Here is a 23578-nt window from a genome sequence, read left to right as displayed (position 1 = left end):
TTGCAGATGACACTAAACTGGGAGGAGTGGTTGATACGCTGGAGGATAGGGATAGGATACAGAGGGACCTAGACAAATTAGAGGATTGGGCCAAAAGAAATATGAGAAGGTTCAACAAGGACAAGTGCAGAGTCCTGCACTTAGGACGGAAGAATCCCATGCACTGCTACAGACTAGGGACCGAATGGCTGGGCAGCAGTTCTGCAGAAAAGGACCTAGGGGTTACGGTGGACGAAAAGCTGAATATGAGTCAACAGTGTGCCCTTGTTGCCAAGAAGGCTAATGGCATTTTGGGTTGTATAAGTAGGGGCATTTTCAGCAGATCGAGGGAAGTGATCATTCCCCTCTATTCAGCACTGGTGAGGCCTCATCTGGAGTACTGTGTCCAGTTTTGGGCCCCACACTACAAGAAGGATGTGGATAAATTGGAGAGAGTCCAGCGGAGGGCAACAAAAATGATCAGGGGGCTGGAACACATGACTTATGAGGAGAGGCTGAGGGAACTGGGATTGTTTAGTCTGCAGAAGAGAAGAATGAGGGGGGATTTGATAGCTGCTTTCAACTACCTGAAAGGGGGTTCCAAAGAGGATGGATCTAGACTGTTCTCAGTGGTAGAAGATGACAGAACAAGGAGTAATGGTCTCAAGTTGCAGAGTGGGAGGTTTAGGTTGGATATTAGGAAAAACTTTTTCATTAGTAGGGTGGTGAAGAACTGGAATGGGTTACCTAGGGAGGTGGTGGAATCTCCTTCCTTAGAGGTTTTTAAGGTCAGGCTTGACAAAGCCCTGGCTGGGATGATTTAGTTGGGTTTGGTCTTGCTTTGAGCAGGGGGTTGGACTAGATGACCTCCTGAGGTCCCTTCCAACCCTGAGATTCTATGATTCTATGATAATATTTGCCACTATACTTGCTTAAATAATTACAACACTCATTACATTTTGGAAGTATAACATAAAACATTGTAGTCAAACAATATATATTTGCTTTCATGCTTGGACATATTTGGTTTACCTTCAAGTTATTGAATACCTTTCATGAACCGACTGTTTTGCCAATTAACTTCAGTACAAATTTTAATGATTTGTGCTGTTTTCAAAACCTATCATTTCCAGAAGTTACTGTCCCTTAAATTTATAATTCTGTGAACAAAATCCCCATCAGTGTGGCATGGGCAATGTCATGAGTTCTTGTAAGCTTCAGCTGTTAGAGGAACTTGTTATTTCAAAAATGATAGAAAAATAGATTTGGTGCAAGGAAATGCATTAGTCCTGACAAAGGGATTTGATAGTCAGATTCATTGGGATTCAGATGTGCACTCATGTTCCTACCTAACATATTGTCGGGGGGAGGGGGCATTTGTCGGCTTTGTTTTGTTTGTTTTTAAGAAATTAAGGAATACTTTGGAAATGTGATATGCTAATGTGGTTTAAATGTCTAGTAATAGGAAATGATGAATACCTAATACTCAAAACAACAGTTGCAGTGAATAATTTGAGAGCATAAACCATTCATTCAACAATTTCAAATAATTAACTAATTAATAACAATGACTAATTATTTATTGATGGATAATTCATGAGCAGATAAAGGGGATGCATTAACTAAATATACTGATACAAATAGTTTGCCAGATCCTGCTTATGTCACATACGCATCTCTGGCTGATGCATTGTGAGCTAATGAGCTCTCTGTAGGCAGAGGCATTCAGACCTCTTTAGCCAATGGGAGGATCATAGTGCTATGCAACCTTTATCTCCAAGCAGTTAGGGCTGAGGAGGAGAAGGTGGTTGTTTGTTAAATCTATTGCTTTAGATGTGGACCAATGAGACCTTACAGTTCCACTAGGAACTCAAATTGTTGTTTGCTGAATATAATTTTTTTTCAACCTAGCTGAAGGGTCTGATTTTTCAGTCTACATAGCTATGTGCGTCTCACTCTTTTGTATAAGAGAGGAAGCACAGGCAGCAGTGCATTTTGTTAACATTGCCCATTCCCAGCACTTTCTGTTATAAGATCCTGCATTCAGTTACTTATTACTTTACCAAACATGAACCATTCATGAAACTTTCCATGCTGGGTGTGTGCCTCTGGCTCAATTTTTTGAGATCAGACACTGAAACTTGTGCATGTGCTTAAATGCTTTACTGGATCAGGCCTCTGTGAGTGAAATTCTAGCTTGCTGGCAGTAGTTGTCACTCGCAGTACTGTAATTGATCTAGGAGAACACATGTAGATTTAAATTTGCTAATCCACAGCCTAATATATATATATACTCTATTCATATCATAGACATTGTTTAGTCTATGTTTAAATCTGGAAAGAAAAGAAATATCGAACATATTTTACATTGAAATAATGATTGTGGCATGGAAGCTTTTTCATCAAACACAGATGCCAGAGAAAGAAAATAGAATAGCACTACAAAGGGGAAAGAGGAAAAAAATGAACACAAATGGGAATTAAGACAGTAAATGTTTGTACAGTGCTTTGAAGATAGAAGTTATTATGCTGTATAAATACTAAAGATTAATATTTTTCATAACAATAAAAGAAAAGATTGCCAGGGATTAATACCATTGAGACCACTCTTAAAATAAACTAACTTTTTTAAAACCTAGATGCTGTCCTGAGGCAAAAACGATATGCAGAACAAAGGAGGAAGCTCAATTGGACAAGTATCAGAGGGGTAGCCGTAGTTGGCTAGCCATTCACAGTCTTTGTTTAATCCTGAGCTGATGGTGTCAAATTTGCAAATGAACTGAAGCTCAGAAGTTTCTATTTGGAGTCTGGTCCTGAAATTTTTTTGCTGTAAGACGGCTACCTTTACATTTGCTATTGTGTGTCCAGGGAGACTGAAGTGTTCTCCTACAGGTTTTTGTATATTGCCATTCCTAATGTCTGATTTGTGTCCATTTATCCTTTTACGTAAGGGCTGTCCAGTTTGGCCGATGTACACAGCAGAGGGGCATTGCTGGCATATGATGGCATATATAACATTGATGGACATGCAGATGAATGAACCGGTGATGTTGTAGCTGATCTGGTTAGGTCCTGTGATGGTGTTGCTGGTGTACATATGTGGGCAGAGTTGGCATCAAGGTTTGTTGCATGGATTGGTTCATGAGTTAGAGTTGTTATGGTGTGGTGTGTGGTTGCTGGTGAGAATATACTTAAGGTTGTCGGGTTGTCTGTGGGCGAGGACTGGCCTGCCTCCCAAGGTCTGTGAAATCAAGGGATCATTGTCCAGGATGGGTTGTAGATCACTGATGATGCAGTTTCGCCTCCCTTTGTGTTCACACATCAACTGCTAGCAGAGGACCTCATCCTCCCTGATTGAACTAACCTCGTTATCTACAGACTGATTCTTGCCTGCATATTTATACCTGCCTCTGGGAATTTCCAATACATGTGTCTGATGAAGTGGGTATTCACCCACGAAAGCTTATGCTCCAATACATCTGTTAGTCTTAAAGGTGCCACAGGACTCTCTGTTGCTTTTTTCAATTGGACAAGTGCACGATGAAAGTTCCTTAAAGAGTTTCCTCCCCTCTCCCACACTTGAGAGACAATCTTGACAGATGTTTGCAGTGTTGTTGTACCTATGTTGGACCCAGTATAGTAGAGACACAAAGTCAGTGAGGTAATATCTTTTATTGGATCAACTTCTGTTGGTGAGAGAGACAAGCTTTCAATCTACACAGAGCCCATAAGAACAGTTCAAAAGTTTGTCTCCTCACCAAATGAGGTTGGTCCAATGAAAGATATTACCTCATCCACCTTTTCTCTCTAATCTTGAGAGATTACATTTCTAACCTATTATACCTGAAGACCTGTTTTGCTTATCTAGGACTTGAGTTAATGTGCATTGTAGTAAATGAGAGTATTTACCTGGGCTTCAATAAGTGTTAGATAAGGCCCCCCAGGCTCAGATTCTGTAATATGATCCATACAGGGAGGTCCTTGTTCATATGAACAGCCCCTTTGAATTCAGTGGGATTGGTATGGTAAGAAGGGTCTACCATTAGGATTGGATTGTAGGACTGGAGCCCTAAAAGTACATTTAAAAAAAAAACCCTCTAATATGATTGATATTACTTACCAATGTAAATAAGCCAAATATATATGAAAGTCATACCTAATACTCTATTTTGAGGAAGATGGTTCGATCAATGAGGCTCTCAGCAAATAACTGAAATAATATATTGAATGACTCTCCTAATAGCTTTTGATAAACTTGAATCTGTACAAGATACCCCTCTCTTTCTAGTGAAAATTCATTTTTGACCACAGTTAAGCCTCCCTTTTTCATCTGAAGCAGCTTGTTTGGTGTACAGAAAATTGTGTCACTCGGAAACATTAGGATCAGACCAGGCTGATTAATAACTGTGTAGAAAAGCTAAATGTTTGTGATAGACCACATAAATCTCTCTAATACGAGATGTCGACTCAGAAGCCTATAGCACTGATATTGTTTATCTTACATTGTTTTCCCCAAAGTGTGAGTGATAAGCCACAGAATAGTAAACTTCATTAGAGGCACTCACACTTTGTTAATGGATGGAGGTAGTGAAGACAGAGACAGGATTTGTGTGAGTGTGAGGTTATAGTGTGAGCCTACAGTGCTTCAGAATCATGGAGAGCCAGTAATATGTGCTTAATCTTGCTAGGGAGCTCAATTTAATCAGAAGCTCACTGATAATCTGACACTTCCACCATTAGAAAAGCTATAATAATTATTATTATTATTGTTTAATTTTTCATAACTTTGAGATAAAACCTACACACAAGTTATCATGGCAACAAATAATTAATCAGGAATATTACTTTGAGCTTGCTTGTTTTTTTCTCCCAATTCAGTCACCATTTTTGAGTTTACATCTGAAATTATTTCCTTCTTTCTGGCCCCAGCCCTGCAGTTACCTGGTACACTGATTTCAGAAACTTTTGCATGACTAAGGGTATGTCTACACAGTAAAAGCTGTGCATTGGCTAGCCTACCCAAGCTAGCCTGAATCCAACTAGTATGGATAACTATAGCAATGAAGACAGAGCAACGTGTGTTTCAGAGTGGGCTTGTGAGCTGAGTACATACCCAGGGTCTGCGCTGAGCTTGCACTGCCTGCACTGTTATTTGTATTTGTGCGTACTGGATTCAAGCTATCTTGGGGAAGCTGGACTATACACAACTTTTGCTGTCAAGATATCCCTAAGAACGACACCCATAGAATCTTAAGGGTTCATTCCTGTATAGATTAGCTCCTGAGTGTACAGTTTACTAAAGTTTCCCCCATCAGCTACAACATAAATGGAACAAGATTTGGGTTTTGGTTGCTTTGGGGTGTTTGTTGAAAAAAATGTAGTATGTATTTGCAGGATTGGGCTGTTAGTTTGTAAGGTATTATGCATATTTACACCACTCTATACATGCACATTTTTTTGTTTCCAGTCAATCTGAAAAAAACAACCCATTTTTATTTTTTAGATTGGTTTGGTTTGGCCACTGAACTGAAAAACTGGTTATTTGCATACTTCCGGTTTGTTGCATTAATACAATCCAGAACCATCCCACAAATCCGTTGTGCACCAATATCCTTTCCTTTCCTCACCATTTGAAACAAAGCCTAGCTTTTTTTCATTTAAACAAGAACCATAGTAATATGTACATGTAAAATGTTAGTTTCCCTGAGTCTATATTAAATTAAATATTGACTTACCAAGCAGTATGTCATTTATTATTTACCATACTCAATCTGTGGGATTTATTAAAAAATTGATAAGAAAGGCTAGTGGTAAAATCCCTACAGGTATTGAAGTGAGATCCAAGGCCAAGCCAATTATGAAATCAACAAGCCTATAGTTTCAGTGATAAAATGACAGAATTCGATTTCAGCAGTATTTGTTATTTTAGGACACTTGCTTTAAAGGAATGATGCTCCACCAGGGGCGGCTCTAAAATAGCGCTGCCCCCCAAGCGGCGGCGCGCGCCCGCCCCCCCTTCCCGGTCCCCCCCTCCCCCGCTCCTCTCTTGGTTGCTCCTGCCGGCATGCCTGCGGCGGGTCGCCAGGGGGGCGGGGCGAACCCTGCCGCGTGCTGCTGCGCGAGCTCAACCGGGGGAGGCGGAGAGGCGCGCCGCCGCCCTGCCGCAGCAGGCGGTCGCCCCGTCCGGTCTCGGCTCGACCCGCGCAGGCATGCAGGGCGAGCTCCACCGGCCAAATGCCCCCACGCCCGCGGCCGCCCCCGCCGCGCTGGGCGCCGCCTGCCCGCTAGAGCCGCCCCTGTGCTCCACAATATGTGTGTGTACATATGTATATATATTGCTTTTCTTTGTTATTTGCCTTTAGTTCTCTTCTGACCTTTCCTAATTGTTGCTTCCTTATTTTATTGGAATAATAATAAAAAAAAATGTTGAGAGTAGAACCTGGTGATTCTCCCTCTATCCTTTCTATTTTTTTTTTTTGTAAAGCAGTTTTAATGTGTGTGAAGATACTAGATAAAGGACCCATGCTGTAAATATCCTGTGAAGATACTAGTTTTCAATATCAGGCATGTTTTCCTCAACATGTCTCAGTGCTGATATGGAAGGAAAACCACTAGAAGTAAGAGGACAGTTCCATTATATAGTCCATCCACCCCTTACCCTCTATACTGAGTCTTCCAACAGAAGTTTCAATTGTGCTGATGGCTGTGATGGATCCAGAAAAGAGTTATGCCTGTCAGTACCTTTTACTGATGTGAGCAATTCCACTGAAAGTGACTGAGTGCCATCAGTGTTTGCATGAAGGGGACATGTGTTTACTAAATGTCCTAGACATAGCTTTTCATGAACACTATGCCCTCAATCGAAACCTGAATCGTTTACATTTAAAAATAAATCAAAATCTTTCAGTATCATGCAGAAGAACAAATGCATCCCCACCCCATCAGTATTATAGGAAATACACAGATGAAGTATGTGTATCCAGCATAAACCATTACTTTCAGTAGTTAATAAATATTGAACAATTAAGGAAAAGAATCATGATGTGTTAAAACTTGACTGTTTCCAATATGACATTTCAGGATGTCTCTGATTACTATGTATAACACAAGATCTTGTGCTATATTTAAATAAAAAAGACAGCACAGGGCAAGTGTTGGTTATTATCTCACCTTATGAAAAGCCCCATTGCCTAAGTGTTGCATAAGTTGTGTGCTGGCTCGCTGCACATGGCTGAAGTTCACCTTCAATTCATTACACTCATTCTAAACGCTGGAACAGGGTTCCAAGTTAGTTCTCCAAATGCAGAACAGCACTGGGTTTCAAGAAAAAAAAATCACTGCGGGGTTGGGAGCTTTACTGGTCACAACTTTCCTTTTCCATGCAGATGTTTTGAGAAGAGAAAGTCCAAACTTGTAAAACTTAAAAGCTAAACAACTCCAAGCAGAAAGATCGTATCTTGCCTCTAACCCCCCAAAATAGGATACCTGTAATTTCACATGTATGTGATGAAATATCCTAAGGGCAAACTATCTTAATTCATTTTATTATTTGAGTACTCCTCAAATGTCAGCCTCTGGCTCCACTACTGATGTTTTTAATAGGAACTAAGGGACTTTCATTCCAAAACAAGGTTCTTGTTATAGCAAAAATCCATTGTAAAGTCACCAGACACGATGTGGTAGCATTTTATTAGAAGAAAGCATATGTCTGAGAGCCTGAAAAGGAGAGTTCGTCATTAAATGAAAAGGTCTTTTCTTGAGCTGCTGCTTCACTCATGGAAAAAAAGCCTGATTTGAGGGAACTTTGTTTGCTCGAGCATAAAACTTTGCTCAAGCTTTGCAGAGACTTAGATGAAAGCAAACAGCATGAGAAGCAAAGTTTATGATTTTTCATTATGGTTGGATACACTATTAATAAAGATTTCTCCACAGTAAATCTGCAGCAACATCATATCTATCAATACCAGCACTCAAACATTAATGCTATCAACAATAAAACAGTGATCATAATCTTACAACTGCACATAAAGAGCTTATGGGCTTTTAGTCGATAATGAGTTACACAGATGGTCTGTGACTCTCTCTCAAAAAAATTTTCTGCAGAAGTCAGGGTAAGAATTTACATATTCATGATCATAAATTCTCATGTTGTGCTTTTGTATACCAGAGTGTGTGAGGGTGGGAAGGAAGTCTAGGCTAGAATATGAATGTATATCCCAATTAAATATTAGCATCCTAGAAAGGGGCTAAGACAGGAGACATGGGTTTTAATAACAACCCTAGGTCATTTAGATATTTTTTTTCAAATCACAATACTATTCATTGTTTTAACTTCCAGATGGTAATCTGGGAACAGAACACCTGGGTTCTATTTTCAGCTCCACAGTAACCTAATTGGGCAATTCCCTTATGTCAAAAATTTCAAAGGTGGGATCCTAAAGTTAGGATCTACATTCATATTTAGAAATCAAATAAGAGACTTGATTTCCAAAAGAACTACAGGTTCCATTGACTCAAATATAGTTATTCAGTATAAAGAATTCAAAAATATTTTCTTCAAAATGTGACTATTTGGTTTTTAACCTCTGTGTACTTAAATTTAAACATATTCAAAATAATATTATCATTTACATGTATTACAGAGATTTGGTATGGTTTAATTAACTATTGTTAAGCATTCTGAGAGCTAGAATGCAAGCTAGAGATAGGCCCAAGCCAAAACCTTAAACAAATGCAAGAGAATCTCTGAGAATTTATGTAACTGAATCCAAACTTTGTGGCCAGATTACAACCCCACAATAGGCTAAACAAAAACCAAAAGGCTGAATCCTCTTGTGTTTTGGTATTCGTGTTTATTTTCCATAGAAAGAACAACCTACCTTAAAAAAAATTGAGATGCAGAAGTCCAACAATAATAGAAGTTATATTGCTGACCTGTAGCTTGTAAACTCTTTTATTCTGATCTATCAAAAGCCCAAATTTAATACCTCCAAACTAAGGAATATCAGCTTTGTATCCAGCCTCTGCAGCTCCAGGTCATGTATTTACAAATTAGTATTATTATGTGTGGAGAAAATGTCTTGGTAATTTAGAGCCCGGTGGCTCTTTCATTTTATTTAATTTATTTATTGAGGGGGAAAGTTTATGTTTTATGGTCTTTGTAAAAGAATGGTCCTGAACTGTTTAAATTTCTAAAAGCACACATAAATATATATAAAAATAAACAACATGCAATGGGGCACTGTGGAATGAACAGTTTCTGAACATTTAAATATGTACTTATGGTGAACAGCTGTAACCAGATGACAGTGCACTAGATGCAATCTGCAGGCTCAAAACTTGCTTAATAAAAACCTAAATTATACTTCCTTTCTTTCTTTAAAATAGGCTTCCATATACGTATATAATAAAACAAGGGAACATACTCACAAGCAGTAAAAGGAAAAATAACTCAAGGAAAAAAATAACTCAAATTAGTGACTTACTAGTAACTTTTGCATTTGTTTTATATTACTGTATCTATGTGTTTATTTTAGACCTACACCTCACACAAGTGGAAGGGTCAGTTCATGGATCACAGAATACTGAATATTCCCACAGAAGCACAATTTGAATCATTTCTGTACTAACTAACTTGGTAATACATTGTGAAAATTCATAATTTTCATTATTTCCTGCATTTCTTAATAATCATCTGGCAAAGTGGTGCTTTAGTGGTTCTGCAATTTGCTATACAGTGCTGTACAAAAGCATGCAGGAGAAGTGGTCCAAGATTTCTCAGCGTATATTTTTTTACTTATGCTTTACTTCTCATCAGCACACTGAGCATCATCATGTAGCAGTTACTCTTCATTAGTAACTGCACTGTTATCATGCAGAAGTAGGAAAAAAGTTATTCCATTACTGAGGAAGCTGCCCACATTTTGAAGTCACCATCAGTGCAAAGCCACAAGGGGAGGAAAACTGAAATTTGGGCTTAATGATTAGGATTTGTTGCAACCATTCAGCTGTATGGATCAAAAAATACTTTCCAAAAGTGATTTCCTAACAGTGTTGAAAGGTTTGCCCCTAGCTTATACTAATCCATGTGCATTTGTATACCAGGATCAAACTGAAAGCAATTCACTTGATTTGTCTTAATTTCACACATTTTGAGTGCCACTTCATTGCACATAAAGAATGTTATAACTTGTGGAAGTGGCAATTTGAGTCCACTATCACCTGAATGACCTGCCTTGGTATTAAACTGTCTAACAGAAGTTTCTCTATCTTTGCAAAATAGACATATTGCCTCTATGCATGTATCAGCTTTGGACAATGGCAGTTTTTATAACAAGGATATTAATATAGCCCAACAAGTAACTAAGAATGCTCCTGGAAATAATATGTCCCACAGATCCCTCAACCCACTGTTCCTGGAAAACCCCAAGAAAACAGATGAATCTGAAGGTCCGCAAATCTGAGTTGTGCTGGAACAAAGTTCAAAAGTACAGGAACCCTCTTTGAAAATTACCAACCAATACCACCATTCCCTTTTAACCAGGAATCACTAGCTCATGCAGCAACAAATAATCACAACTGATTCAGTGCATACTTAAAGTATACAGATGAGTACTAAATTGGGGAAAGGAATTAGGAACACATGGAAATTTTCATGAAATTTTTCAAAATCTTTTTTTCCCTTTTTCTCCCCAATCAAATATTTTTTAATTTCATTTTTTTTAACCAGATCTAGGAGCTAGTTTTCTGGTCACTCTACAATTCACCATAGACACCATGCAAAATCCTGTGTAGTATCACAGCAAGACTATTAATAATTTCTTAAGGCAACTGAAGAAGTTTGGGCATAATTTAGGATTGTATGATTTATGATTCATATTGTATGAAGTTTGGGTATAGCTAATGACACAAAGGTAGTAGGAAAAGAATTCCATTTTGTTTTGATGGGGTATTGGGAATCTGGCATCCTTGAGTGGGAGGGACATAACCATATTCACTTGCAGAAAGATCAGAAGTGATTATCTTATTAAAGATAGCTCCTATTTATGTCTTGAATTATATTATGTATTCATTTTCTAAGGCTATGTGAATGAGGCACACAATGTTAAAGAATTGATTTGAAAAGGGATGCCATAAGTGTGATTTGGAGTGTCTGAATCGATGAATATTTCAAATGTGCAGAAATAAATATTTATGAAGTCTAATAGTGTGTTTCACTTGCCTCTTGATTTGACATTCATGAGGACAACCTCTTCACTATACTATAGAATCATAGAATCATAGAATTCAAGATCAGAAGGGACCATTATGATCATCTAGTCTGACCTCCTGCAAGATGCAGGCCACATAAGCCGATCCACCCACTCCTGAACTAATTCTCTCCCTTGACTCTGCTGTTGAATGCTCCAAATCATGATTTAAAGACTTCAAGTAGCAGATAATCCACCAGCAAGCGACCCTGCCCCATGCTTCGGAGGAAGGCGAAAAACCTCCAGGGCCACTGCCAATCTACCCTGGAGGAAAATTCCTTCCCGACCCCAAATATGGCGATCAGCTGAACCCCGAGCATGTGGGCAAGACTCTCCAGCCAGACCCTCTGGAAAAGGCTAACAATATCCCAACATTGACCCTTTGTACTAATTACCAGTGTGGCACGTTATTGACCTATTGACTAAACCCGTTATCCTATCATATCATCCCCTCCATAAACTTATGAAGGTTCACAGTTTGTCTCCTCTATCTTTATCTGTTATATTGTGGCCAGAAAAAATCCTTTTGTTTCTCAGAATGCCCCTGTACATGTAACATGTCCTTCAATACTCTAGTCATTAACACAGTAAGCCTCAATCCTGCACAATATTCATAACATACCAGAGAATGGGGTGCAACTACTGAATGAAATGCCTACATGCAAACTCATACTATCCCAACAGAAAAAAAAGCTAAAGGAAACTATAGGGAAGAATAAACAATGAAAATTATAAAGCCAAAGATACTTTATTGGTTCTGGTTATTTGCATGCATTTCTACTTATTCACACAAATATGTAAAATAGGCATTATAAAAAACCACATTGCCTCTTTATACTTAGTCAACAAAGAAAAACATGGATGGACTTAAACTTCTGCAAGAATCATTTAAATCAAACATTAGGAAAATAATCTCTATAAAAAGTAATAGACAGTGGAAGAAGCTGTCAAGGAAGACTGGGGAGGGATAATTATAACAATGTTGTCCCAAAGCAGGAGAGGTAAAAGAGCAGGTCATCCTCTATACAGCCGTTCCTGGTGCTTCCATGAAGCTATGTGATTTCTGGAATCTCTGCTCCCATCTGATATTCCAAGAGAATTATATGGGATTTTTAATTGGATTTTAATCTTTCCAAGTACTTTTTGTTAATATTTAACATTTTTATACCAAGCCATTTCTATCATCTATGATGAGCAAAAATGCCTAACATATAAAACCCTAATCCAGCAAAACACTTAAGCAGGTACTTAATTTAAAATGTATGAGCCTTCCGATTGACTTTATTGAGACTACTTATATGCTTAACATTATGAAGCTGCTTAATTGTTGTGCTGGATCAGTGCCTAAGTAGAGATAACCAAGCTTCTTCTCCATTGCCTTTTTACTCAGTTAAGTATTGTGGTAAACTTGAATAATTGATTGTGATTTCACAATTCACACCCATCAAGTGCAATATAAAAGTTAAGCATTTCAAGATCTACTGATGAAAGCAATTGAGTTATACATCTTCATCAGCATACATACATATATAGGGCTGAGCTACTTTCACTTGCATTGTTTGAGGGTAGTAATAGGAGGAACTCAGCACTCCTCAATATAAGTTTAGGGTCACCAAAAGCTCCCTTCTGGTTGCCAGTACTTGAACTTTCTCCTACAGATCAGCCAATATAACATCTAGGCAGCCAAGGGGCAGCTCACAAGAATAAGAGGCAGGGTGATCTATTGAACTAATAAGCATGGGTCTGGGAGCAAGGAACTTCTGCTTTCTATTACTATTTATGATTCCCTCTGTGAACTTGATCAACTCACTTATTCTTTCTGCCTCAATTTCCCCATCAATTTCACCCAACAGTGATTCCCTGTTTATTAATTAATATTTGCCATACAAGTTTAATTATTGTTTGAGATAGTGAGAGAAAGAGATACCTACAGGAGGAAAAGAGTAAAGGAGAGCTGAGACTGTTGGGAGAAAATGGGACAGAGACATAAGAATAGGAGCAAGGGAGACGGGACAAAGAGACAACATAATCTAGGAGAAAGCATGAGGTCAGCAAGGGCAGGGGTGAATGTGAAAAAGTCTGAGAGGAAAGGAGATGCTGCTTTTCAAGAAAGGAAAATAAGAGAGAAAATGAGAGGAAGACCAGCAAAACACACAAATGAGAGAAAATAAAAAAATCTTATATGAGGTGGATAGAGTGACCCACAAAGGGAAGGTTAGAAAAGGAAGCAATAAAAGAGAAAAAGAATAAAAAAGGTAAGACACACACCCAACTTTTCAGATTAATGTGTTTTAATTACACCTCCTGGATTTATTGTACTTCCCCAGAGATGTCCAACATCTCAGTAGGGATAGGATATTCCATTAGCCATAAATATTAATCTAGATTCTGTAGTACAATAATTGGAGAAATATCATGAAGCTCAAGCAGCTTCTAAATCTTAGGGTGACCAGATGTCCTGATTTTATAGAGACAGTCCTGATTTTTGGGTCTTTTTCTTATATAGGCTCCTATTACCCCCTACCCCCGTCCCCATTTTTCACATTTTCTATCTGGTCACCCTACTAAATACCCAGTGTGTGTAGAGAATTGTCTCAATTTATTTTCAGATATTGACTAAATTATACACAGACCCCAGCACAAGCAGCTATGCTTCAGCTCTCCTGGAGTAGGCCAGGCTGGTGGTAGTTTTCAAGAATGGAGAAATGCAAAGAACCCTCTCAAAGACCCTACCCCAAAACCACATTGGATTATATGATCAAGATAGAGTGACAAATAATTCCACTGGTCTGTCCCAAAATTGTGAGGCTGGCTCTGAGTGAGAGAACAGTGTGACCCTTAAATTCTCAGGGTCTCAGTCTTCCAGAGGTGTAAAATGTAAATAACTATAGTTACCAACCTTATGGGTGTATGGTGAGAATTAGTTAATATTTTGTGAAGTATTTTGATGGTAACATTTGTTACTACCAAATGTCTACTTCATACCTGAAACATGTATTAGATGGGATTCTCACTCACCTTACTGTAATATAAAAAGCCCCTCGGTGACAAACTGCTAATGACAAACATGATCAATTTTGCTAATTCTATCATCCTTCTCCAGGCTCCCTATATAGCAGATTTTTAAGAGAATTGTAGTTGTAAGAGCTGTTAATTGGTCTGTCTCTGTCTTGTGTGATATTCTGCCTCTGGCAGGAGCCTAGACCTGGTGCTTCAGGAGAAGGTACATTCCTTCTCTTTAATCAATTACAGTGAAAAGTTTTGTTAAAGGGCAGCTTTGGTTCATAGAGAGAGACATCCCAAAGCAAGTAAATGGTCTGCACATGCTGTGAAGTGTGATTTCTCTCTCTCACTCACTCTCTCTCTCTCATTATCTGTTTTTTATCTAACTTTCTAGCTTACTGGATAGCTATATAGGCTGTACTTGTAAATGTAGAGAGCCCCTTTTAAATCTCTTTAAGCTGTTTGGCTCAGTGATTTCCTGTGGCTGTCAACTTCATGGATTTTCTACAAGCTGCAAAAAGCAATATCTTTTTATCAGTTTTAAATTTGCTTTCAGCCAGTTTCGCTGAGTGCCCCCTTGTTCTCATATTATGAGTCTAGATGGAGAGAAGCAGTAGTTCAGTGTTTAACATTCCATCTGTTATTAGTATATATCCATCATGTCTCTTCTCTAAGGATCAGATCTGAAACACCCTCCTCTAGTTTAGTAGCACCTTACTTTACAAGTAGGCCCACTGATGGTGGAATAAGGTACTGAGCCTCATTGCAAGAGTGTCAGAATCTGGACCTAAACCAACAATCCAATTTTCTATAGTTTCTCTTGTGCATGACCTCCCAAACAACTTGTAACCTTGATTTCCATTTTCTGGATTTTTTTTAAGTACAGTTATGCCCTTTTTGAGTGAGATGATGAGACAATTTCAGTATTTGGGGTATACCCACACCACTGATATAAAGCCTGCAATTTTATTAAAGATAAATGGAGATGTTGACAGTTCAAGTTATTCTCTTTACACAGGCAAGAAAAGAAAGGATGTCAGATACAACACAGAATCCTGTTAGCCTTTGACTGCCACTGAAAATTCAGCAGAAATCTTAATTGAACTGTCTACAATTACCACTAGATCTTTTTTTCAGGAAAGGTGTCAGCTAATTTGGAACACAGACGTGTGCATGTAAAATTAAAATTAGTTCTACTGATGTTTCATTATTTTGCATTCACTCAATTTAAGTTCCATCTGCCATTTAATTGCCCAGTTGCCAAATCCAGCTACAAATTTTTGGCGCTGCACAAAATCTCATATTTCCTTGACTATCTTAACAACATGTGATACCAATTAATAAATGCTGACAGGGAGCTCGGTGCTTCACAAGACACAGTTGAAGGAATGGATCTTGCCCTGAAGATCTTAAACTCTAAGAAGTATCCTACAATTATGTCCTAGGTTCCTCTGATAAATTTAGTCACCTTACTGCCCACCTTCATGAACATTAATTAATTATTTCCTATTTGTTCTCATCTACAACCCACACATTTGGCCTCCACACCTTTGAACATGCTGAGCCTTTCCACAGTTGAAGCAGTCACTCATTTTTACTGATCCATCATACCTCTTTATTTACTTCTGTGCAAGTTTTCCAAACATAAAGGAAAGTATGGACCCTACCCTAAAGTGCTTACACTTTAAGTAAGACAAAGCAAGTGACAGAGTTTTGCTGTAAGCTGGGACGTATCAATTGGAAGTGACAGAGGAAGAGAAAGACCTGAGTGTATTGGTTGATCACAGAATGAGTATGAGCTGCCAATGTAATGTGGCTGTGCAAAAGGCTGATGTAGTCCTAGGATGCATCAGGTGAGGTATTTCCAGTAGAGAGGGAATTGTTAGTACCATTATACAAGGCCCGGATGAGACCTCATCTGAAATACTGTTTGCAATTCTGGTCTCCCCTGTTTAAGAAATATTAATTAAAATGGAACAGGTGCAGAGAAGGGCTACTAGGATGATTTGAGCAATGGAAAACTTACCTTATGAGAGGAGACTCAAAGAGCTTGGGCTGTTTAAACTAGCGTAAATGGTGGATTCTCTGTAACTTGAAGTCTTTAAACCATTCGAGGACTTCCATAACTCAGCCAGAGGTTAGGGATCTATTAGAGGAGTGAGGTGAGATTGTGGACTGCATTTAGGAGATCAGACTAGATAATCATAATGGTCCCTTCTGACCTTAGGGTCTATGAGTCTATGAGAGGTGGAGAGTAGAGGAAAGGGAACATGAGTAAGGAAATTGGAAGTTCTCTCTCTCTCTTCCTATGATCCACAGAGTCACTTCCCTGAAAGGCCTTAGGCATTTATTAGGCAATTATATGCTTTATATGAAGGCCATATGAATGAAACCTGTCTAGTCTCATGATGACCACTAACTGGACTTTCTAATGGGTATTCGGTGGGGACTGGTAAAAATAGAATTATCCTCCCAACTCAACCATCAAACAACTTCAGGGCTTCAATGCAACTACCCTCATGCCTATCCCCCATAAATATTTCAGCCTAATGCTGAAATACTAGAAAAAGCCCATAGTCTCTATGAAAATATTCCACTGGAGTTGTGCTGATCTAGTGGTCCCTCCTCTCACCTCCCCCCAATGACCCCATCCTCACTGAATTATCAGGGCCCACAGCCTCCCTTCTCTGATGTATAAGGATGCAGAGGCTTTACCCACCCCTGTCTCACTGCAAATTATGCAAGCAAAGAGATCTGGGGGTTAGACTGACTTTATTTAATGCACTGCACTTGTGAGCTAAACCAGATTGTACAAGCTAGAGGTACAAAAGAGAGAGTGGCAACGTATTATTCCAGTTTCCAATATTTCTGGTGCCAGCTGTTTGCAATTGACTCAAGACATCAATCAGACATAGATCAATTTTTAATAACAACTGTATTTTTTATTTTTCCTCTAGCTTACTGCATCCATCTTGCTGCTTTTTCCCAACATCCTTTTACAAAAACTCTCATTGCACCAAAGAAATATTTGTTTTCTTTGGTCACATTCCTCTTAGCTTTAGGAAAATGGAAAATTAAAGAGACTTTCAGGTTCTTTGGGGAGACTGCGACTCAAACTCCAATCTTGAATTTCTTTTTTTTTTTTGAGTAAACACGTCCTTAACATACCACAGGATTTGTAACTTTCTTGATTGAATGTATTATGTTGTTCTTTGTTTTACAGTGCTTCTTTGCAACACAGAATAAAGCTGCTGTGGCTGTTGGACATCATTTTAGACCCTCTGTCTGATTGGCAGATCACAGAAAAGAAACATATCCCATGAGCCTCTATGTGAGGTCGTTACCAACTGATTGAGTATTCACTTTCATGCCTTAAATCTCTGAAACCCAGGTGTGTTGTAGATTAGCACAATTTACAAGCAGTGTGTGGAGATTTATTATGATAATTGTTGCTTTTATTTTTTATTTCCCTGAACTCAAAGATAATTAATGCCAGTATGTGTCCTGGTGTCTGACTCCCTTAATTGGCCCTATGGTGCCTTGGGTGTTTGAAAATCCACTCATTTAAAGGCTTTTTTTTTTCCTTTTGACTTGTTTTCCTGGAGCTGTTCATTAGTGCCTAAAATATTTGATTACATTTAATTGTGATGTCTTCAATTCCATGCACCTGCTGCAATTTATATGGGGGAGGGGGGAGAGGAGGAAGAGGCTTGCAGGAGCTAAAAGAGTGAGATGGGGGAATTCAATGTAAAAAGAATTCCCCAGCAAAGGGTAATTGGGGTTAAATACGGAAACAAAATAAACATATTATGCAGTTTAGATATTTCTAACTACTATGGTAGCACCGAAAGGATTTATATCATAATGGCTTCATCCTTCAATCTTTCTAAAACGTTTCCACTTATCTTCAGAGGCTTTCATCTCCAGTTGGACATCTGCAGTTAGTTTAAACCTAATCTCTAGTATTAGAAAGTCCACATGTTGTTCTTCCTGACAGTCTGGCAGCACTGAGTCCCAATCCTACTTGAAGATGTTTTGCTCTGGTATAAATCTTTCTGGCTCTTGCCAGCTTTCTTCCTGTTTCAGCAAGTGATGTACATTTCATCACCAGTTTTTTGTTAGGAATCCTGAAGTGGTGACAACATTCTAAAGCCCGAGGTTAGTTTTCAAAACACAACTTACAACAAACATACAAAGCAGCCCAATGGTACCAAGAGGAATCAACAGTTTGACAGAAAGATATTGGCCTGAATATTTCAATTCAGAAAGACCTCCAGAAAGCAGGGATGAGGGAGGGAGTAAAACTGGAAATCTCTTGCATTTTCAACAGGAGAAATGAATCAGGCGTTCTGTCTTTTCTCTTAAACTCTACCATTTCTTTTCATTTATCTCTAAGGAGCAGTGTAAACCTCTACAACTGCCTCTAAAACATGTTTTCAGAAGAAAAGTAATTAGAGTGGTTTTAACAGTCCTATAATGTCAGAATTGCCTAATAAATCCCACTTTCAGCACTGCAGTGGAGAAGTAAAGGAGTGCAAAAGTATTATCAATTGAAGGATACAGTTATTTACAGAAAAAAAAACTTGTTAATGTGACCCATTAAATGCTTGCTGTCAGGGAAATCTCAGTCTTGTACACAACAGCATCCTGTATATGTTATGAGAGAAGCAACACGGTCCTTGTTATTTTTGTCTGTGCTGACATTTTATTCCCCAATTTTGTTATTGACTCACTGCAAGATATTTAAATATTCCATGATTCAATTTTCCCATCTGTAAAATGGAATTAATAAATGCTTACCCTGAAAGTTCTAGAACATGTCATCTTTTGATACCCTAGGATGAAAGATGCAGTTCTCAATTATTATTTATTATTATTATGTAATTAATATAATATCATGGCGCTCAAATGACAAAGTTTGGCTTTGGAGCTGAACTTTCTCAAATTCACTACTATTTTTCAGTTTTTCTGGTTTTATTGTTATTGGTGGTGTAGGGTTGTATGTTTATCTGTTTTTTTGTAATGTGGAAGTTATAAGCAACATACTTCCATAGTTGCCATCCATATCTGTTATGACATGATGTCCCACTGTGATGTCACTGGAACACAGATGCATCAAAGGCAACTTCACCGAAGCAAAAGAGCTGAAGTGAAGGACCTGCCATGCAGCTGTTAATATTTTAGATGATCCACACTTATTTCAGGCTTCTTCTAATTGACCAGGAAACTTCTTTATGGCTTGCATTCAAGTTGGAAACTGTCAATTCTTTGGCACTCAGATTGAAGGCATGAGATGAAAACCAAAACAGAAAGATTTGAACGGATGTTGCAAGATAACTACCCCTTTTGAATGGATGCTGCAAGACAACTGCAAGTACAGTCTTCCGTCTAAACTAGCCAGGGTGAAAAGGAAACATGAGCATAAATTCTCAGTAAAACAGCTGAGCATGTGGGAACCAATCACATCCCCTCTAACATAAGAGTTTAGGAGTTGAGATCAGAGGTCCCCATCCAAATACAGGACTCCTGTAGGGAGATGGATCAACTCTAATCTATCTACCTATCTACTTTAGGATTTTTATATTGCTGCCCATTACTGTACTATTTGAGCACCTTTCACATAAAACCAATAGCAATAGTGAAGATTCTAGTGGACTTAAAGGTATTTCTGGCACTTCTCCCTTCCCGACACCTCAGAGCAAATGGAATTTTTTCTCTAATTGTGAGAATGTCACTGGTCTTTGTTGCATTTGGATCCTACATTCGGTATACTGTAATCATAGAACATAACAACCACTCAAGATATTATGGTTTAGCATAATTTCTTACTGATTATTTGGCACAAACATGGGGGGAGCCAAGAGAAGGATTTCAAATAGACCAACCAGTTAGAGTGAAAGGTCAAGATTGTGTTTAATAGCTTCCGTGTATTTACACTTGTAACCATAATCTATAGAGATCGCCTATCATCCATGTCTCTCACACCCACCAAGATAATAGGTAGCATGGTTAAACATAGAGTAGTATCATTCACAGCACCATGCCAGTATTTTCTGTACATTTGTCATGGACACAAAAGCAGAAAGAAATGTGCCAGACTGAAATATTACTGTGAAAGCAGATGATATTCTAGACAAAGGAAGTTTAAAAGCAAGATAGCAAGACACTTAGAAGAAGCCTAAAACATTTAGGACACGATTTTCAAAAAAGACAGGAGAAAAACTGTGTATTCAAAATGTATATTGCATTGTTTGCCTGATTTGCATGTACAGTTACTAATGTTGTTGTCACAGAATGGATATTTCTGTGCACAAATGGCCAATTAGATGCACAATTAGCCATTCATGCACAAAAAGCCCTAGACAATGTAAATGCACAGACAATGGAGGGAGGAATAGCTCAGTGGTTTGAGCACTGGCTTGCTAAAGCCAGGCTTGTGAGTTCAATCCCTGAGGGGGTCATTTAGAGATCTGGGGCAAAATCAGTACCTGGTCCTGCTAATGAAGGCAGGGGACTGGACTTGATGACCTTCAAGGTCCCTTCCAGCTCTATGAGATTGGTATATCTCCATATAATGTAAGTTTGCATGTGATGGTACATATTTTCAGTAGTACCCATTGGTCACATCTGCTAAAACTACAGAATATAAATATCTCTCTGGGTTCTTAAAGCAAGTCCATCACCAAACTATCTATATTACTGTGACTATGGAAGGATTCCTGCATTTCTATCTCTCTCCTTCCTAACATATCCTGAAGGGAGAGTCTTATTTATTCATATAAAAATGTGGATTTTGATTTGGTTATTGAGGGATGGTGGACTTTGGCCTCAGACTTTTTGAATTCTGAGCTCCAGTTATGGTTCTTGCCTCCAATTCTTCGTTTTAATCACAAAATCATTGAACTACACCTCTACCCCGATATAACACGACCCAATATAACACAAATTCGGATATAACGCAGTAAAGCAATGCTCCGGGGGGGGGGGGGGCAGGGCTGTGCACTCCGGGGGATCAAAGTAAGTTCGATATAACACGGTTTCACCTATAATGCGGTAAGATTTTTTGGCTCCCGAGGACAGCGTTATATCGGGGCAGAGGTGTATCATTTATTTATGAAACAAGTTAAACACATACACACTAGTCAGTAACAACAAACTACACAAGAAATCTATATATATTGTGCTGAAGTGTGAGATTTTAATAGAGAATGGTATGTGTCACATTCTAATTTGAGTCTCTTTCCAGGAGAGAAACCAGTGTTTCCCTTTTCTTCTGGGAACACTTGCTAGATCTGCCTGATGTTTGTCCCAATAATCTTTTTTCCACTTAAAGGATTTAAACAAAAAGGAATAAAAGGAAAGAAAATTTAGGCTTCTCAATTCCTGGTCCCTTTTTGTCTAGGCAGCAGTGTTTTTCAAACTCACATTCCAGTCTGTTTTGAGCCTGGTTTGTATATCAGTGTATATGACTCCAACTGAAACAGTCAAGATCTTCAGTTGCAGCCTAAAATTATTAGATTAGTACCAATTCAGTCTAAGGCAATTGCACAGCCCCACTTACTGTATTATCTGAGTAAGGATACATACTATACTATGCTAAGAAGGATCTGGAAGTTGTGGTGGATCACAATCTCAACATGAGTCAGTAATGCAATGCTGTTGCAAAAAAAGAAAATCCAATTTTAGGTTGCATAAACAGAGGCATAACATGCAAGTCATAAGAGGTGATAGTACAACTCTACTCGGCACTAGATAGGCTTCAGCTGGAGTACTGTGCCCAATTTTGGTCACCAATGTATAGAAAGGATATAGAGAAACTGGAAAGGATCCAGAGGCAACTGACAACTATGATCAAATGGATGAAATGTGAGCAAAGGCTGAAGGAATTGGGTATGTTTAGTTTGGAAAAGAGGAGATTAAAGTGGGATATGATAGCGGTCTTCAGATACTTGAAAGGCTGCCAAAAAAGATGGACAGCGTTGTTCTTTTCTGGCACAGAGGGCAGGACAAGAGACAATGGGTTCAAACTACAGCATAACAGATTTCAATTAAATCTCATTAAAAGCTTCCTAACAATGGAAGAACAGTGGAGAACAATGGAACAGACTGCTCAGGAGGTTCTGGAAACTTCTACATTAAATGTTTTCAAAAGGAGGCTAGATAACCATCTGTCAGGATGGTTTAGACACAAATCCTGCATCTTGGCAGGACCCTTGCAGTCCCTTCTAACCCTATGATTCTACAATCTTTAACATATTTGTCCTCAGGACACCACTGTAAGATATCTTAGTACTACTATTGCCATTTACAGATGGCCAGCTGAGGCACAAAGAGGCTAAGTGATTTCCCTAAGGCCACACAGAGAAGGGAATTAAACCTAGATCTTCCAAGTCCAAGACTAGCTCCCTCATCACCGGACAATTTTTTTCTCTCCTCCATGTAGGGAGCAAAGACAAAAATGTCATCTGTTATTGCTCTGTTTAGAACCCCAACTGCTGCTCTTCCAAATTACAAAAGAAAGGCAGAAATCAACTCACCTTCTCCTTAGAGAACAGCATCTTCTGGGGGATATGATGAACATGCACACAGGGTAAAGTGGTAATTGAGGCTAATCTTATGGAGATATTTGAAGATTGGGAGTCTTGTCATCAAATGTTGCTGTGTTATTATGCTTGTTTTCCAGCCCTCTACAATTTGAGTGACAGGAAACCTTCTTTTCTTATATTCAAAAGACAGCATTTGAATAGCATCTAGTTTTGCCAAAGAGATGTTTGTCTTTGCTATGCTGAGCAAGTATCTGGAAAATGGACCTTTTTTTTAGGCTAAATAATTAAAAGAAAGAGGTGGCAGCATGGGGAAGTGAACATCAAGGACAGCTTACTCTATACTCTAATGATGAATGTTCCAGCATATTCATTCAAACAGGTTTCTCTTGAGATGATTTGAATGGAAATAATGTAATTGCACAAATAGGGTAAGATGGGTTTGGGGCGGGCGGGCGGGGGGAGAAAAGGAGAGAGACAGGCAGCAGTCTTGCTTCTCTTAGTTGGTGGTGTGTGGTGAATAATTGATCATCCCTTCCTTCCGTCTGATGTGTTCACTAATTCTCTCAGTGCCACACTCCTACAGGTGTCACGATAACTATTAAACCAGCAGAGGAACCCAAAAACCCCTTGAGAATGCCATCTGTCTCAGATGCCTTTTAAAGCACCAAATGGAAAATTAAATGTGAAAAGCAAGAAAATGACTCTGAAGTCTTCTTCACCTTTACTGTGTGCAGAAATCCTACACTCAGCAGGCATCCGAACACAAGACTAAAAGTGCTTGCAAGTTATAACAAAAAGAAG

General features: G+C 38.7%; 2 long non-coding RNA genes across 5 annotated transcripts in view; one reads left to right on the top strand and one right to left on the bottom strand.

Moving 5' to 3' along the window:
- LOC120371115 overlaps positions 1–23578 on the bottom strand; it is a 470086-nt gene that overhangs the window by 32863 nt on the left and 413645 nt on the right. The gene's annotated exons all lie outside the window — the stretch shown is intronic.
- LOC120371113 overlaps positions 19349–23578 on the top strand; it is a 33931-nt gene continuing 29701 nt past the window's right edge. For all 3 annotated transcript variants that reach the window (XR_005584148.1, XR_005584147.1, XR_005584149.1), the window contains exons 1-2: positions 19349–19893; positions 23345–23578. This is a non-coding gene — a long non-coding RNA (uncharacterized LOC120371113). The remainder of the gene's footprint in view (positions 19894–23344) is intronic.

The sequence above is a fragment of the Mauremys reevesii genome, linkage group 8 (genome assembly GCF_016161935.1).
Source record: "Mauremys reevesii isolate NIE-2019 linkage group 8, ASM1616193v1, whole genome shotgun sequence".
Taxonomy (NCBI): domain Eukaryota; kingdom Metazoa; phylum Chordata; order Testudines; family Geoemydidae; genus Mauremys; species Mauremys reevesii.
Note: the sequence above shows the minus strand (reverse complement) of the source record. Positions and strands in the feature narration are given on the sequence as shown.